Genomic DNA, 17,845 nt, shown 5'->3' with positions numbered 1-17,845 from the left:
TCGATGCTAATGCAGAACGCCACAGGATGTTTTTGTGTTGGTTAAGGGCAGTCAGGTCTGGAGAGAACCAATGGCTATATCTGTTCCTGGTTCAAAATTTCTTGAATGGGGCATGATTATTTATTAAGATTGTGAGGAAGGCATTGAAAAAAAATAACCAGGCATTCTCTACTGACGGGCTGAGGTCAATATCCTTCCAGGATACTCGGGCCAGGTCGATTAGAAAGGCTTGCTCGCTGAAATGTTTCAGGGAGTGTTTGACAGTGATGAGTGGAGGTCGTTTGACCGCTGACCCATTTTTAGGTGAAGTAAAATTTGGCGAAAATGTAAATAGTAAAGTACAGATATCCCAAAACCAACTACGATCTTCTTTCCCATGCCTGCAAGATCCACCGTCAATAGCCACTCTGAACTTTGGGTGTCTGTCAGAGAGAGAGCGGAAACGTGGTAGTGCTGCACTGTTCTAATCAAGACAAACCCCCTCAGCACTCACTTAACAAATACACCATGCCTCTGCAGATAACACTGACATTATCACTATCAGTATCCCAATCACACTGCAGGCAAAAGAGAGAGGGATCTAATATGATAAGTTTTATGGCCAAAATTATCCCAGCATGCTCATTGAATCGGAACGAAGGCATTTTTTCAACGGACTATCAAGGAAGTGCAATCCACAGGGCAGTTCATGTGACCAGTGTGCTTTTGTGCGTGTGTGTGTCTGTCTGTGTGTGTGTGTGTGTGTGTGTGTGTACGCACGTTTAGCTAACAGGCTCCAGCAATGGAAACCTTGATGGCTCCAAGGACCCCAAGAGCGGAGTCACCTGACTACTGGCCAAGAAGACACCCACCTGAGCCATGGACTATTCACCCCACTAGCATCTAGAAGTAGGAGACAGTACACGTACATCAAAGCTGTGACCGTGAGACTGATAAACAGCTTCTATCTCCAGGCCATCAGACTGTTAAACAGTCACCACTAGCCGGCCTCCACCCAGTACCCTGCTCTGAACCTTAGTCACTGTCACTAGCCGACTACCAACCAGGACTCTACCCTGCACCTTAGACATTGCTTTGCACTAGACATGATCAATTTAATAATTTTTTCATACTGTTTTTTCCACTTTATATGTATATACTGTATTCTAAACATGGCTCATCCTATATAACTACTGCTTAAAATAGCTCATTCTGATATTTCTTAATTTCTTAATTATATGTTTTGGATTATGGGAATGCTAGTTCTTTCAATGTTATTAAAATATAGTTCTACAGTAGTTTGATTCCCTGTAGAATATGAGGAGAGAAATGTGACAGGGTGACATATCTCTGCTCCTCTTTCTCTCTAGCTGTCGCTCTCACTCTCTCTCAGCCCTCTAACACAACATACACCCCTTTGTCTTATTATTCTTTCATTAATCCCTGTGTGTGTAGACTCGACCTGCCTGACCCCACTGTTAGAAAGCACAACAGGGAGAGGAGTAGGCTTGATTCTCTATGTGAGTCTACTGAATTATGGAAGTATGGCTATTCTGCTTCAGTCTTGTATGGTCAGAGATCCTAAAGGCCTACAGAGTCCTCCATGGGTGTCTGAGTCAATTACATTCAATAACCTTTATAAGCATGACGTATTGACAAAGCTAAAGAGTTTAAGATTTTTCTACAAGGAAGACTTTTCATTGAGTGTGTGTGGCTCTGAGTGTGTGTGCCTGTTGAGGGTTGAGACCCAGTTCTGGTACGATGGGCAGATCGGACGGAGAGACACACAGATGTGTGAGATGTCAGAGCAGTTACTGTAACAGATGTGACAGAGGGAGGGAGAATACACCCAACCCTCAGCAGTGAAGATACCTCCAAGAGCAGATTAACAAATTCAAGAGTAAAGGGAAAAAGGGGAAACATTTGTAAATGCATAGCATGAGAGACACAAAACAGAGTGCTGTGGATGGAGACTTCATTATACAGTGGGGAGGCAAAGACTATTATCCATTATCATTATCCAGTCCTATGTTCTCCATAGAAATCCTTGACAGAAAGATGCTCTATTTTCCAGTCCTGTAGTAACAACTGTAATCTCTGCACATGGCTGGAGTCAAGTTTGAGTGGAGAGGGTCTATGTTGTTAGAAGCTCAGTCCCCCACTGGAGAACCCCAGTTCCTTAGAGCACAGGAAACAAATAAGAGGTAGATAGGATATGCAGACAAACAGAGTGTGTTAAGTGAAGCCAGATGTAGGACCTAACTGACTAGATAGCCAATAGTTTAGTTATAGGCCTACAATTACCAATGTTCATTAACGGAAGTAAGTTTAACATCCGGACTGAGATGGATAGGCTAGCTAAGGAATGGATTAGCTGACAGCTTCAAGAGCTATTCATGTAACTTTGTAGTAACTCATGAAAACTTGTTAAACGATACTACAAGTTTGTGATCGTTAGCCTGAGACACACTCCTACACCAGACAGACAGCCCCTCTGTGGTGGAGTACACAAAGGGCAGACTACAGGCATAGTTAGGAGACAGACAGGGAGACATGGTTGAAGGGAGGGGATTGCCTCAAGTCGGTTTCCATGTGTTTTGTTTGTGTTGCAGCATGTTGCAACATGAACATACATAAACGTACTCATTACCGTAATTTCCGGACTATAAGCTGCTACTTTTTCCCACGCTTTGATCCTCGCGGCTTAAACAATGATGCGGCTAATATATGGATTTTTCCCGCTTTCAAATAAAAAAAAATTAAAAAACACATTCTGTGACGTGCTCAGTTTTTTGGCGGCATGAAGCCAAAAATGAAATTGCCGAACGGGTTAAGGTTTACTGTTTAGATTAAATCGAGCGCTCTCAAACTTCCCATCATTCTGATTACGGTAGTCATTTTGTCACCCTCATCATGGCAAAGACATGGAGAAATGCATATGATGCAGCTTTCAAGTTGTAGGCAATTGATCTGGCTGTTGGAAAAGGAAATAGAGCTGCTGCACGGGAGCTTGGTCTGGAGCAATGACTTTCTTGGTAGGCTACTGTTTACTGCTATTTTTAAAGTTTTTGTTACAAGCCGTGTTTCGTTAAAGCCTATTTATTTTTGTTACAAGCCGTGTTTCGTTAACCTCTTGACGGTCGCCTAGGATAGGGGGCGCCACAGCGCATTTTGAAAAAAAATCGTGCCCATTTTAAACGGCCTACTACTCAAACGCAGAAGCTAGGATATGCATATAATTAATACTTGTGGATAGAAAACACCTTAAAGTTTCTAAAACTGTGTCTGTGAGTATAACAGAACTCATATGGCAGTCAAAACCCCGAGACAGATCGAAACAGGAAGTGGAATTCTGAATTGCGAACTCAACTTCATCACGTTGCCTATTAATCACACCGTGAGCTATGGTTCATTGAGCAGTAAAGTCCCCAGAGAGGAAAGTCCCCAGTCTTTACAAAGTGGTTTGAGTCTCCTACTGTTAAAACTGAATGAATGAGACGCTGTGGAACGTGGTCACACGCAGAGGGCCATCACCATTATGACGCCGGCGCCCCTGGTTACCCTCCCCTTTCGAAACGTTTTGAAACACAATGCAATCGTCCCCCTCAAATCTTATTGGCTCTCTTGTTGAAAAACGCCCTGAAGATTTATGTTATACAACGTTTGACATGTTTGAACGAACCTAAATGGGGAAAAAATGCATTTTCTCGAAATGGCTGTCCCGCGGCCGACGGGAGCATTTGGATTAGCCTTCAGACGCGCTAACAAGAACAAGCTCTTGGAACATAAAGGAGTAATTTTTTCAAACGAAAATACATTTGTTGTGGACCTGGGACTCCTGGAAGTGCTTTCTGATGAAGACAGCCAAAGGTAAGGGATTATTGACAATAGTATACAAGACTAGATGTGATATGCGATTGTTCCAAGATGGCGCTGACCTGTAACGTTAGCCTATTTTTCAGAGTATCGCATCCCCTTTCATCGCAAAGTATGATTACCCAGTAAAGTTAATTTTAAATCTGGCATTACAGGTGCTTTCAAGAGATATTCATCTATAAATCTTAGAATGACAATATTACATTTTAAAAATGTTTTCGAATGGTAATTTAGTAAATTGTAGCTCTGTTTCATCGGATGCATTTGAGGGAAAATAGTTAGTCAACGTTACGCACCGATGTAAAATGCTGTTTTTATATATAAATATGAACTTTATCGAACAAAAGAATGCATGTATTGTGTAACATGATGTCCTAGGAGTGTCATCTGATGAAGATTGTCAAAGGTTAGTGCTGCATTTAGCTGTTTTTTGTTATTTGTGATGCATGTGGTTGGTCGGAAAATGGCTATGTGGCTACTTTTACGATATACTCCTCTAACATAATCTAATGTTTTGCTTTTGCTGTAAAGCCTTTTTGAAATCGGACAACGTGGTTTGATTCAGGAGAGGTGTATCTATAAAACGATATAATTTGAAAAAAAAATTGAAAAAAAAAAAGAATTACATTTTGTTATGCTAATGGCGATATGATTTTTCGCTGGATGAGGCCGCACAGGGGTTAAAGCCTGTAAAGTTCATTTGTTTCAATGTACCGGTAGGCACCTGCGGCTTATAGACATTTCGGCTAATTTATGTTCAAAATAATAATTTTTAAATTCAGTGGGTGCGGCTTATATTCATGTGCGCTCAATAGTCCGGAAATTACGGTACTTTCCCCCCAATCTGTCTACCCCCTCGAACAGTTTGAACCATTTGAAAAGATCATAATATGAACAGGAGTATTTAATAGAACGTATTTTTCCACATTTTGTTAGGTTACAGCCTTATTCTAAAATTGATTAAATTGTTTTCTTCCCTCATCAATCTACACACAATACCCCATAATGATGAAGCAAAAACGTCGTCTTTTTCGACCTCATGGGACGGTTTTTGCTCTTACATGCATTGTCAACTGTGGGACCTTATATAAACAGCTATGTGCCTTTCCAAATCATGTCAAATCAATTTAACCTCTTGGGGCTAGGTGGGACGCTAGCGTGCCACCCGTGGTGCACTCCATCAACAGCAGGTGCATTTCAAGAGCGGCAAATTTGAATCCAAATAAATGTCAAAATTCAAATTTTTCAAACATACAACTATTTTACACCCTTTGAAAGATAAACATCTCCTTAATCTAACCACGTTTTACGATTTCAAAAAGGTTTTACGGCGAAAGCATAAATTTAGAGTATGTTAGGACAGTACATTTACAAGAGTTGTGTGTAATGTTTTGTCAAGTCAAAGACAGGGTCACCAAAACCATAAAACCAGCTAAAATGATGCACTAACCTTTTACAATCTCCATCAGATGACACTCCTAGGACATTATGTTAGACAATGCATGCATTTTTAGTTCTATCAAGTTCATTTTTATATCCAAAAACAGCGTTTTACTATGGCATTGATGTTGAGGAAATCGTTTCCCTCCAATAACCGGCAGTCAAGTCAGCGTCAGAAATTAAATAATTAAAATTAGAAAACATTGGTAAAATATTATATTGTCATTTAAAGAATTATAGATTTACATCTCTTGAACGCAATCAACTTGCCAGATTTAAAAATAACCTTACTGGGAAATCACACTTTGCAATAATCTGAGCACTGCGCCCAGAAAAATACGCGTAGCGATACAGACTAGACGTCATGTTGGGGAGATCTAAAATCGAAAATACTATGTAAATAATCCATTACCTTTGATTCTCTTCATCAGATGTCACTTCCAGGTATCACAGGTCCATAACGAATGTAGTTTTGTTCAAAAAAGCTCATCATTTATGTCCAAAAATCTCCGTCTCGTTAGCACATGATGTAAGCCAGCCGGACTTCTCGTCATGAACGAGGGGAAAAAATATATTTCCGTTCGTTCAAACATGTCAAACGTTGTATAGCATAAATCATTAGGGCCTTTTTTAACCAGAACATGAATAATATTCAAGGTGGACGAATGCATACTCTTTTATAACGTATTGGAACGAGGGTACCCAACATGAACTAGCGCGCCAGGTGTCTAATGGGACATCACCGTTCCATGGCTCTTGTTCGGTCAGATCTCCCTCCAGAAGACTCAAAACACTTTGTAAAGGCTGGTGACATCTAGTGGAAGCAATAGGAAGTGCCAAAATATTCCTAAACCCCTGTGTTTTTCAATGGGATAGGTTTAAAGTCAATACAACACATCAGGTATCCACTTCCTGTCAGAAAATGTCTCAGGGTTTTGCCTGCCAAATGAGTTCTGTTATACTCACAGACACCATTCAAACAGTTTTGGAAACTTTAGAGTGTTTTCTATCCATATATAATAAGTATATGCATATTCTAGTTACTGGGTAGGATTAGTAACCAGATTAAATCGGGTACATTTTTTTTTATCCAGACGTGCAAATGCTGCCCCCTAGACCCAACAGGTTAACCCCTGTGCGGCCTCCGTCCCATCCAGCGAAAAATCATTTCGCCATTAGCATAACAAAATTTAATAAAAAAAAAAAATCTATTTTTTTTTTCAAATTATACAGAACTCCTCTATGCACTCGATATGTCCGATTTTAAAATAGCTTTTCGGTGAAAGCACATTTTGCAATATTCTAAGTAGATAGCCCGGCATCACAGGGCTAGCTATTTAGACACCCAGCAAGTTTAGCACTCACCAAAGTCAGATTTACTATAAGAAAAATGTTATTACCTTTGCTGTCTTCGTCAGAATGCACTCCCAGGACTTCTACTTCAATAACAAATGTTGGTTTGGTTCAAAATAATCCATAGTTATATCCAAACAGCGGCGTTTTGTTCGTGCGTTCAATTTCGTGATAAAAAAATTCTAAATATTCCATTACCGTACTTCGAAGCATGTCAACCGCTGTTTAAAATCAATTTTTATGCCATTTTTCTCGTAAAAAAGCGATAATATTCTGACCGGAAATCGTTTTTTATTACAAAGAGAGTGAAAGTAAAAGCATGCTATCCCCTCATGCACAGGCCTCAGTCTGATGGCCCTCTGATAGAGCACTTGCCAAACGCGCTAGTGTGTTTCAGCCTGGGAATGGAATTACGTCATTCAGCTTTTTCCCGGGTTCTGAGAGCCTATGGGAGCCGTAGGAAGTGTCACGTCATGCCAGAGATCCCCTGTTTTTGTTAGAGATGATCAAGGAGGGCAAGAAATGGTCAGACAGGCCACTTCCTATAAGGAATCTTCTCAGGTTTTGGCCTGCCAAATGAGTTCTGTTATACTCACAGACACCATTCAAACAGTTTTAGAAACTTTAGGGTGTTTTCTATCCAAAGCCAATAATTATATGCATATTCTAGTTACTGGGCAGGGGTAGTAACCAGATTAAATCAGGTACGTTTTTTATTCGGCCGTGCAAATACTGCCCCCTAGCCCCAACAGGTTAATTATATGCATATCCTAGCTTCTGAGTTTGAGTAGTAGGCCGTTTAAAATGGGCACGAATTTTTTTCAAAATGCGCTGTGGCGCCCCCTATCCTAGGCGACCGTCAAGAGGTTAATTTACCACAGGTGGACTCCAAGTTGTAGAAACATCTCAATGATGATCAATAGAAACAGGATGCACCTGAGGTCAATTTCAAGTCACATAGCAAAGGGTCTGAATACTTATTTAAATAAGGTATTTCTGTTTCTTTATTTTTAATACATTTGCATATATTCTAAAAACCTGTTTTTGCTTTGTTATTATGGGGTATTGTGATGTCATTATGGGGTATTGTGTGTAGATAGCTGAAGATACATATATATTTTTTATCCATTTTAGAATAAGGTTGTAACGTAACAAAATATGGAAATAGTCAAGGGGTCTGAATACTTCCCGAAGGCACTGTATATGCTATGAACGTGCTATGAAGAGCTTATGAGCAGGCTAAGAATGGTCATTGGACTCCATCAGGCCTGTGCCAGCTGGATCAGCTGGTGATGCCAAGCAATAGCTCCATCCAGAACCCAGCGCATCGGGAGGTTTCCCTAACATTCTGACAGAATTCCAGTGATGGGTCAGGGTAGGGCAGTGTGTTGTGAAATCAACACATGCCGGATGAGGGGGTGGTGTGTGTGTGTGTAAGAAGTCCGGTAATCGGGCTATATTAGCCGTGAGGAGGACCGTCCGGTTCCAAGAGAATGATATCATGGAGTTGGCAGAGTAGGTGTGAGAGCCAGTGCCATGTGACAGAGTAGAGATGGGGGAGGGAGAGAGGAGAGGAGATGGGGAGAGAACAGGGCAGAAGGGCATGGGTAGTGCATTGGGTGGTTTGGTTTGAACATTGAGCCATGTGGCTCATTGGGTGGGGGTAGAGGGTTGACTCAGGGTAGAGAAGGGACCGGACCGGACTGGGAAGAGAAGGGAGGAAAAGCAAGGGAGGATATGTGGGTGTGAGGAGAAACAGAGGGATGTAGGTGGCAATGGGAACTGGACCGAGAGCCAGATTGGAAGTGCAAATGGGTCTATTTCCCCTCATAAGACTCCATCAACCCCTGCTAACACCCAATATGATACCTTTGTTTCCTCTCTGCTCCTCTCAATACAGACTACAATTAGGATGGAGTTTAATCAAATCGGACATTTTGTCTTTGATATATTCTCTCTTAAACCTTCACGCATCAAGATGTCCACGTGATAGAAAAACCTATTTTTTTCTACTACCTGGAAATACTCTGTGTTTTTATTTGACAGTAAGAAGAGCTAGTGTGTTAATCTGCAATGCTGGTTGGATGGAACAAGTCATTTTATTTACCAGCTGGAAGATGTCTGGTTCTAGTACAAACAATAGCAGACCAATGACCACAAATAATAATAAAGTGTGAACCAATGATGTGTTCATGCATGTGTGTATGGGAAGGGAATGGGTCAAGGGGAGGCACAGACTACTTCTGTCTGTCTGTCTGTCTGTCTGTCTGTCTGTCTGTCTGTCTGTCTGTCTGTCTGTCTGTCTGTCTGTCTGTCTGTCTGTCTGTCTGTCTGTCTGTCTGTCTGTCTGTCTGTCTGTGTGTGTGTGTGTGTGTGTTTCCTCAGAGTTCTGACCTCTGTCACCTCTCTAGTGGTCATGGGTCCAGCGATTTTTGCAACTGTGTGTGTGTGTGTGTGTGTGTGTGTGTCTGTAGGTCGTCATGGTAATGCCAGTGGAACCAGGTCCAACGGGTGAGACCATGTGGTGGACATTAGGACTGTCCAAACAAACACCAGCTACTGAATACTGGAACCAGCTCTGCACACACACAGACACACAGAATCACACACAAACACTTCTGAACAGTCAGCCTGTATCCATAGTTTAACTCAACAGTAGTCTTAGTCATATCAGAAGGGCCAAGTTATGCACTAATATCATAATAGGACCAGATGAGTCTGCCACCACAATCTAGATAGTTTGTTTTCTTCTGATTATTGATTTGAATACCCATTTATCACCCAATTCCTAACTTCAGGTCTAAATATATCCAATCCATCGATGTCAATCTAAATATGATTGGAGGCGTGTTATTTGATAGGGTTAATGGTCAACATGAGCCCCCTGTGAAATGACGTGACACTCCCGAGCACTCCTTCTCCAGGTTTCCTTCACACGTTTCTCTCTGAGGCACTTAGAGCCCGAAAAGTAATTGATGTAAAAAAATCCACTGGCCTTGATGATCTACAATTAGCTGCACACATAATTGCTCCCCGTTTAACATGCATCTTTAACCTCACCCTAGAATGGTAATGAAATCCCAGGTTGTGGAAATCAGCATCGGTCCTACCTCTTTTGAAAGGAGGTAATCCCACTCTACTGAATAACTATCGGCCCATATCTAAGTTGTCTATTCTGGAAAAGGTATTGGAGTCCCTGGTCAATAAGCAGGTTAAGGCCTACCTGCAGGAAAACAATATTTTTAGTGGTATGCAATCAGGTGTCAGGTCTGGCCACAGCACTGTCACAGCAACTTTTAAGGTTTTGAATGATGTTTACTGTACTCTGGACAGGAAGCTGCATTGTGAATCTGTATTCATAGACTTGGACCATACTGTCATGGACCATACTGTCTTGGTGCAGAGATTAACCTTTCACACTTAAATTCAGGAAGCTGCATTGTGAATCTGTATTCATAGACGTGGACCTTACTTTCTTGGTGCAGAGATTAACCTGTCACGCATAAATTCCCAATATCTCTAATGGAGAGAGTTTTTGTGAGTGTGATGTCAGAGTGCACTCGCTGTTCCTAAATGTGATTGTTACGCAACAGACATTTAACCTGTTAGGGCTAGGGGGCAGTATTGACACGGCTGGATAAAAAACGTACCCGATTTAATCTGGTTACTACTCCTGCCCAGTAACTAGAATATGCATATAATTATTGGCTTTGGATAGAAAACACTCCAAAGTTTCTACAACTGTTTGAATGGTGTCTGTGAGTATAACAGAACTCAAATGGCAGGTCAAAACCTGAGAAGATTCTGTACAGGAAGTACCCTGTCTGACCATTTCTTGGCCTTCTTTGCCATCTCTATCCATTACAAAGGATCTCTGCTGTTACGTGACACTTCCTACGGCTGCCATAGGCTCTCAGAAGGCGGCAAAAAGCTGAATCGTGGCTTTGCAGGCTCTGGCTGAAAAAAAGTAGCGCGTTTGGGTAGTGGCTGGTTACAGTACTGTGAGACTCAGGCTCGTACCCGCGTCGACCGAAAGCTTTGTTTTCTTTCCTCTGTTTACCTAAAAGGAGATTCCCGGTCGGAATATTATCGCTTTTCTACGAGAAAAATGGCATAAAAATGGATTTTAAACAGCGTTTGACATGCTTCGAAGTACGGTAATGGAATATTTAGATTTTTTTTGTCACGAATTGCGCCATGCTCGCGACCCTGATTTTCCATTTCGGATAGTGTCTGGAACGCACGAACAAAACGCCGCTATTTGGATATAACGATGGATTATTTTGGACCAAACCAACATTTGTTATTGAAGTAGCAGTCCTGGGAGTGCATTCTGACGAAGACAACAAAGATAATCAAACTTTTGTAATAGTAAATCTGATTTTGGTGAAGGCTAAACTTGCTGGGTGTCTAAATAGCTAGCCTGTGATGGCTGGGCTATGTACTTAGAATATTGCAAAATGTGCTTTCACCAAAAAGCTATTTTAAAATCGGACATATCGAGTGCATAGAGGAGTTCTGTATCTATAATTCTTAAAATAATTGTTATGCTTTTTGTGAACGTTTATCGTGAGTAATTTAGTAAATTGTTAGTATATTCCCCGGAAGTTCTGAACGTCACATGCTAATGTAAAAAGCTGGTTTTTGATATAAATATGAACTTGATTGAACAAAACATGCATGTATTGTATAACATAATGTCCTAGGGTTGTCATCTGATGAAGATCATCAAAGGTTAGTGCTGCATTTAGCTGTGGTTTGGGTTTTTGTGACATTATATGCTAGCTTGAAAAATGGGTGTCTGATTATTTCTGGCTGGGTACTCTGCTGACATAATCTAATGTTTGGCTTTCGTTGTAAAGCCTTTTTGAAATCGGACAGTGTGGTTAGATTAACCTCTATGGGCTAGGTGGGACGCTAGCGTGCCACCCGTGGTGCACTCCATCAACAGCAGGTGCATTTCAAGAGCGGCAAATTTGAATCCAAATAAATGTCAAAATTCAAATTTTTCAAAAATACAACTATTTTACACCATTTGAAAGATAAACATCTCCTTAATCTAACCACGTTTTACGATTTCAAAAAGGTTTTACGGCGAAAGCATAAATTTAGAGTATGTTAGGACAGTACATTTACAAGAGTTGTGTGTAATGTTTTGTCAAGTCAAAGACAGGGTCACTAAAACCAGCTAAAATGATGCACTAACCTTTTACAATCTCCATCAGATGACACTCCTAGGACATTATGTTAGACAATGCATGCATTTTTAGTTCTATCAAGTTCATATTTATATCCAAAAACAGCGTTTTACTATGGCATTGATGTTGAGGAAATCGTTTCCCTCCAATAACCGGCAGTCAAGTCAGCGTCACAAATTAAATAATTAAAATTAGAAAACATTGGTAAAATATTATATTGTCATTTAAAGAATTATAGATTTACATCTCTTGAACGCAATCAACTTGCCAGATTTAAAAATAACCTTACTGGGAAATCACACTTTGCAATAATCTGAGCACTGCGCCCAGAAAAATACGCGTTGCGATACAGACTAGACGTCATGTTGGGGAGATCTAAAATCGAAAATACTATGTAAATAATCCATTACCTTTGATTCTCTTCATCAGATGTCACTTCCAGGTATCACAGGTCCATAACGAATGTAGTTTTGTTCAAAAAAGCTCATCATTTATGTCCAAAAATCTCCGTCTTGTTAGCACATGATCTAAGCCAGCCGGACTTCTCGTCATGAACGAGGGGAAAAAATATATTTACGTTCGTTCAAACATGTCAAACGTTGTATAGCATAAATCATTAGGGCCTTTTTTAACCAGAACATGAATAATATTCAAGGTGGACGAATGCATACTCTTTTATAACGTATTGCAACGAGGGTACCCAACATGAACTCGCGCGCCAGGTGTCTAATGGGACATCATCGTTCCATGGCTCTTGTTCGGTCAGATCTCCCTCCAGAAGACTCAAAACACTTTGTAAAGGCTGGTGACATCTAGTGGAAGCAATAGGAAGTGCCAAAATATTCCTCAGCCCCTGTGTTTTTCAATGGGATAGGTTTAAAGTCAATACAACACATCAGGTATCCACTTTCTGTCAGAAAATGTCTCAGGGTTTTGCCTGCCAAATGAGTTCTGTTATACTCACAGACACCATTCAAACAGTTTTAGAAACTTTAGAGTGTTTTCTATCCATATATAATAAGTATATGCATATTCTAGTTACTGGGTAGGATTAGTAACCAGATTAAATCGGGTACATTTTTTTTATCCAGACGTGCAAATGCTGCCCCCTAGCCCCAACAGGCTAACATAACAACATTTTGGAAAAGTCAAGGGGTCTGAATACTTTCCGAAGGCACTGTATGTGAAAGTCTCAAGCTCTACATTTAAGGCTCTTGACTCTGTGTATCATACAGTCTTTTGGTTTGTCACCAATAACTCACCATTCTGATCTCTACGGTGCTGTCAGGTGGACATCACTAGCAACACGCAGGCTCAAACACTGGTGCATTCTTATTTATATGGGCATTTTAGGAAAACTGCCACTTTATCTTTCCTTTCTTTTAGCTCAAAATGAAAACACATACAAGCTCAGAGTGAGCATGGAGCATGGAAAAAGGTCCTTTCATTTCCACCCCCCCTGTTCTTGTAATTCCCTCCAAGCCAGCCTAAAACTCCAGGACCTGGTGTCCCTGGAAGAGTACAAAGGACAAATAGATGAACAGGTTGTTGAGACATAGTTTTTCTGGTAGTCACTAGTTTGCGTTGCCTTACAGTATGTAAGGAAGCATGTTGTTTTACTATACACACACATCCAATAATTGTTTGCTATTGTATTCGTGCTGTTGTCAGTGTCTTCTGTCTGTGTTGTCCATTTTGTCTCACATAGTTTTTTTATTTATTTTATCCCAGTCCCTATCCCCACTGGAGTCCTCTTGCCAGGCAATCAATGTAAATAAGAATTTGTTCTTAAATGACTAGCCTGGTTAAATAAAGTTGAAATACAAATTGGGACTACTGCAGTCTAAAACTCATTCAGTAGACTGATATAGTCTTGAGTTAGAATGTGTGAGCCACGTGCTGCAGTACAATAGTGTCTTTGTCTCTCCCACTTATCTGGCAGCAGCTTAGAGTGCAGTGGAGTGAGGGTTTCAACCACTAACACTGGATAACAGACCAGTGTCCGGCTGTTAATATGAAAGGCTATTGTATGTGGAGAGAGAATCACTCACACAATATGACTGGTGAAGAGTTGTGTGCCCACACAGAAAAACCTTGGACAAAAGTGTAGATGAGTGACATATTTCAAAAAGCATCCACATACAAAACATGTAGACACAGGCAGACAGGCACATGCACGCATGTAACACCCCCAGACTAACACACACATACAAATATACAGACACACACAAGCTGAACCCCTGCATGGGAAGTGTCCTTGGCTGTTGGTTGTTTTCATGGTGAATCCCAGAGTCCACCCACACAGGTAAGACCTGCAGAGACCATCTGTTCCTCAACCTGCTCACACACATGCATGCACACACACAGAGACACACACACAAGCATGGCCAAAACACACACAGACATACCCAAAGAGCCCTTACATACACAAGTTTGTTGGACAATGTTTGAACCGTGGCTCAAAATTGCCACAAAAATAATATTTTCTATCTGGAGATCCACTAGAACATTAATAGAGAAGATTACAGCACAGACCAGTTTGGAAGTGCAGATGGTGATCTCAGCCCATTAGTAGGCATGTTACTACACACTGACAACCACCAGGTCATGATCTATATCAGTGATGGACACAGTATAGTATGAAAACAGATGGTGATCTCAGCCCATTAGTAGACATGTTACTACACACTGACACTCACCAGGTCATGATCTATATCAGTGACGGACACAGTATAGTATGAAAACAGATGGTGATCTCAGCCCATTAGTAGACATGTTACTATACACTGACACCCACCAGGTCATGATCTATATCAGTGATGGACACAGTATAGTATGAAAACAGATGGTGATCTCAGCCCATTAGTAGACATGTTACTACACACTGACACCCACCAGGTCATGATCTATATCAGTGATGGACACAGTATAGTATGAAAACAGATGGTGATCTCAGCCCATTAGTAGACATGTTACTACACACTGACACTCACCAGGTCATGATCTATATCAGTGATGGACACAGTATAGTATGAAAACAGATGGTGATCTCAGCCCATTAGTAGACATGTTACTACACACTGACACTCACCAGGTCATGATCTATATCAGTGATGGACACAGTATAGTATGAAAACAGATGGTGATCTCAGCCCATTAGTAAACATGTTACTACACACTGACACTCACCAGGTCATGATCTACGATGTTAGGATGAAACAGTCAGAGGTCAACAAGCGCAACATAGCTTCAGCGTGTAAATCAGCTAGAAAGATGTGTCGGCATCGATTAATTGTCTCTGGCCCCCTCCCAGTTAGGGGGAGTGATGAGCTCTACAGCAGAGTCTCACAACTCAATCGCTGGTTGAAAACTGTTTTCTGCCCCTCCCAAAAGATAGAATTTGTAGATAATTGGCCCTCTTTCTGGGACTCACCCACAAACAGGACCAAGCCTGGCCTGTTGAGGAGTGACGGACTCCATCCTAGCTGGAGGGGTGCTCTCATCTTATCTACGAACATAGACAGGGCTCTAACTCCTTTAGCTCCACAATGAAATAGGGTGCAGGCCAGGCAGCAGGCTGTTAGCCAGCCTGCCAGCTTAGTGGAGTCTGCCACTAGCACAGTCAGCGTAGTCAGCTCAGCTTTCCCCATTGAGACCGTGTCTGTGCCTCGATCTAGGTTGGGCAAAATTAAAAATGGCGGTGTTCGCTTTAGCAATCTCACTAGTATAAAGACCTCCTCCATTCCTGCCATTATTGAAAGAGATTGTGATACCTCACATCTCAAAATTGGGTTACTTAATGTTAGATCCCTCACTTCCAAGGCAGTTATAGTCAATGAACTAATCACTGATAATAATCTTGATGTGATTGGCCTGACTGAAAAATGGCTTAATAAGCCTGATGAATTTACTGTGTTAAATGAGGCCTCACCCCCTGGTTACATTAGTGACCATACCCCCCGTGCATCCGGCAAAGGCGGAGGTGTTGCTAACATTTACGATAGCAAATTTCAATTTACAAAAAAAAAAACAACAATGACGTTTTCGTCTTTTGAGCTTCTAGTCATGAAATCTATGCAGCCTACTCACTCACTTTTTATAGCTACTGTTTATAGGCCTCCTGGGCCATATGCAGTGTTCCTCACTGAGTTCCCTGAATTCCTATCGGATCTTGTAGTCATAGCAGATAATATTCAAATTTTTGGTGACTTTAACATTCACATGGAAAAGTCCACAGACCCACTCCAAAAGGCTTTCGGAGCCATCATTGACTCAGTGGGTTTTGTCCAACATGTCTCTGGACCTACTCACTGCCACAGTCATACTCTGGACCTAGTTTTGTCCCATGGAATAAATGTTGTGGATCTAAATGTTTTTCCTCATAATCCTGGACTATCGGACCACCATTTTATTACGTTTGCAATTGCAACAAATAATCTGCTCAGACCCCAACCAAGGAGCATTAAAAGTCGTGGTATAAATTCTCAGACAACCCAAAGATTCCTTGATGCCCTTCCAGACTGCCTCTGCGTACCCAAGGACGTCAGAGGACAAAAATCAGTTAACCACCTAACCGAGGAACTCAATTTAACCTTGCGCAATACCCTAGATGCAGTTGCACCCCTAAAAACTAAAAACATCTGTCATAAGAAACTAGCTCCCTGGTATACAGAAAATACACGAGCTCTGAAGCAAGCTTCCAGAAAATTGGAACGGAAATGGCGCCACACCAAACTGGAAGTCTTCCGACTAGCTTGGAAAGACAGTACCGTGCAGTATCGAAGAGCCCTTACTGCTGCTCGATCATCCTATTTTTCCAACTTAATTGAGGAAAATAAGAACAATCCGAAATTTATTTTTGATACTGTCGCAAAGCTAACTAAAAAGCAGCCTTCGCAAATGGAGGATGGCTTTCACTTCAGCAGTAATAAATGTATGAACTTCTTTGAGGAAAAGATCATGATCATTAGAAAGCAAATGACAGACTCTTCTTTAAATCTGGGTATTCCTCCAAAGCTCCATTGTCCTGAGTCTGCACAACTCTGCCAGGACCTAGGATCAAGGGAGATACTAAAGTGTTTTAGTACTATATCCCTTGACGCAATGATGAAAATAATCATGGCCTCCAAACCCTCAAGCTGCATACTGGACCCTATTCCAACTAAACTACTGAAAGAGCTGCTTCCTGTGCTTGGCCCTCCTATGTTGAACATAATAAACGGCTCTCTATCCACCGGATGTGTACCAAGCTCACTAAAAGTGGCAGTAATAAAGCCTCTCTTGAAAAAGCCGAATCTTGATCCAGAAATTATAAAAAACTATCGGCCTATATCGAATCTTCCATTCCTCTCAAAAATGTTAGAAAAAGCTGTTGCACAGCAACTCACTGCCTTCCTGAAGACAAACAATGTATACGAAACGCTTCAGTCTGGTTTTAGACCCCATCATAGCACTGAGACTGCACTTGTGAAGGTGGTAAATGACCTTTTAATGACGTCAGACCGAGGCTCTGCATCTGTCCTCGTGCTCCTAGATCTTAGTGCCGCTTTTGATACCATCGATCACCACATTCTTTTGGAGAGATTGGAAACCCAAATTGGTCTACATGGACAAGTTCTGGCCTGGTTTAGATCTTATCTGTCGGAAAGATATCAGTTTGTCTCTGTGAATGGTTTGTCCTCTGACAAATCAATTGTAAATTTCGGTGTTCCTCAAGGTTCCGTTTTAGGACCACTATTGTTTTCACTATATATTTTACCTCTTGGGGATGTCATTCGAAAACATAATGTTAAATTTCACTGCTATGCGGACGACACACAGCTGTACATTTCAATGAAACATGGTGAAGCCCCAAAATTGCCCTCGCTAGAAGCCTGTGTTTCAGACATAAAGAAGTGGATGGCTGCAAACTTTCTACTTTTAAACTCGGACAAAACAGAGATGCTTGTTCTAGGTCCCAAGAAACAAAGAGATCTTCTGTTGAATCTGACAATTAATCT

Source organism: Salmo salar, chromosome ssa03 (genome assembly GCF_905237065.1).
Source record: "Salmo salar chromosome ssa03, Ssal_v3.1, whole genome shotgun sequence".
NCBI lineage: Eukaryota > Metazoa > Chordata > Actinopteri > Salmoniformes > Salmonidae > Salmo > Salmo salar.
Note: the sequence above shows the minus strand (reverse complement) of the source record.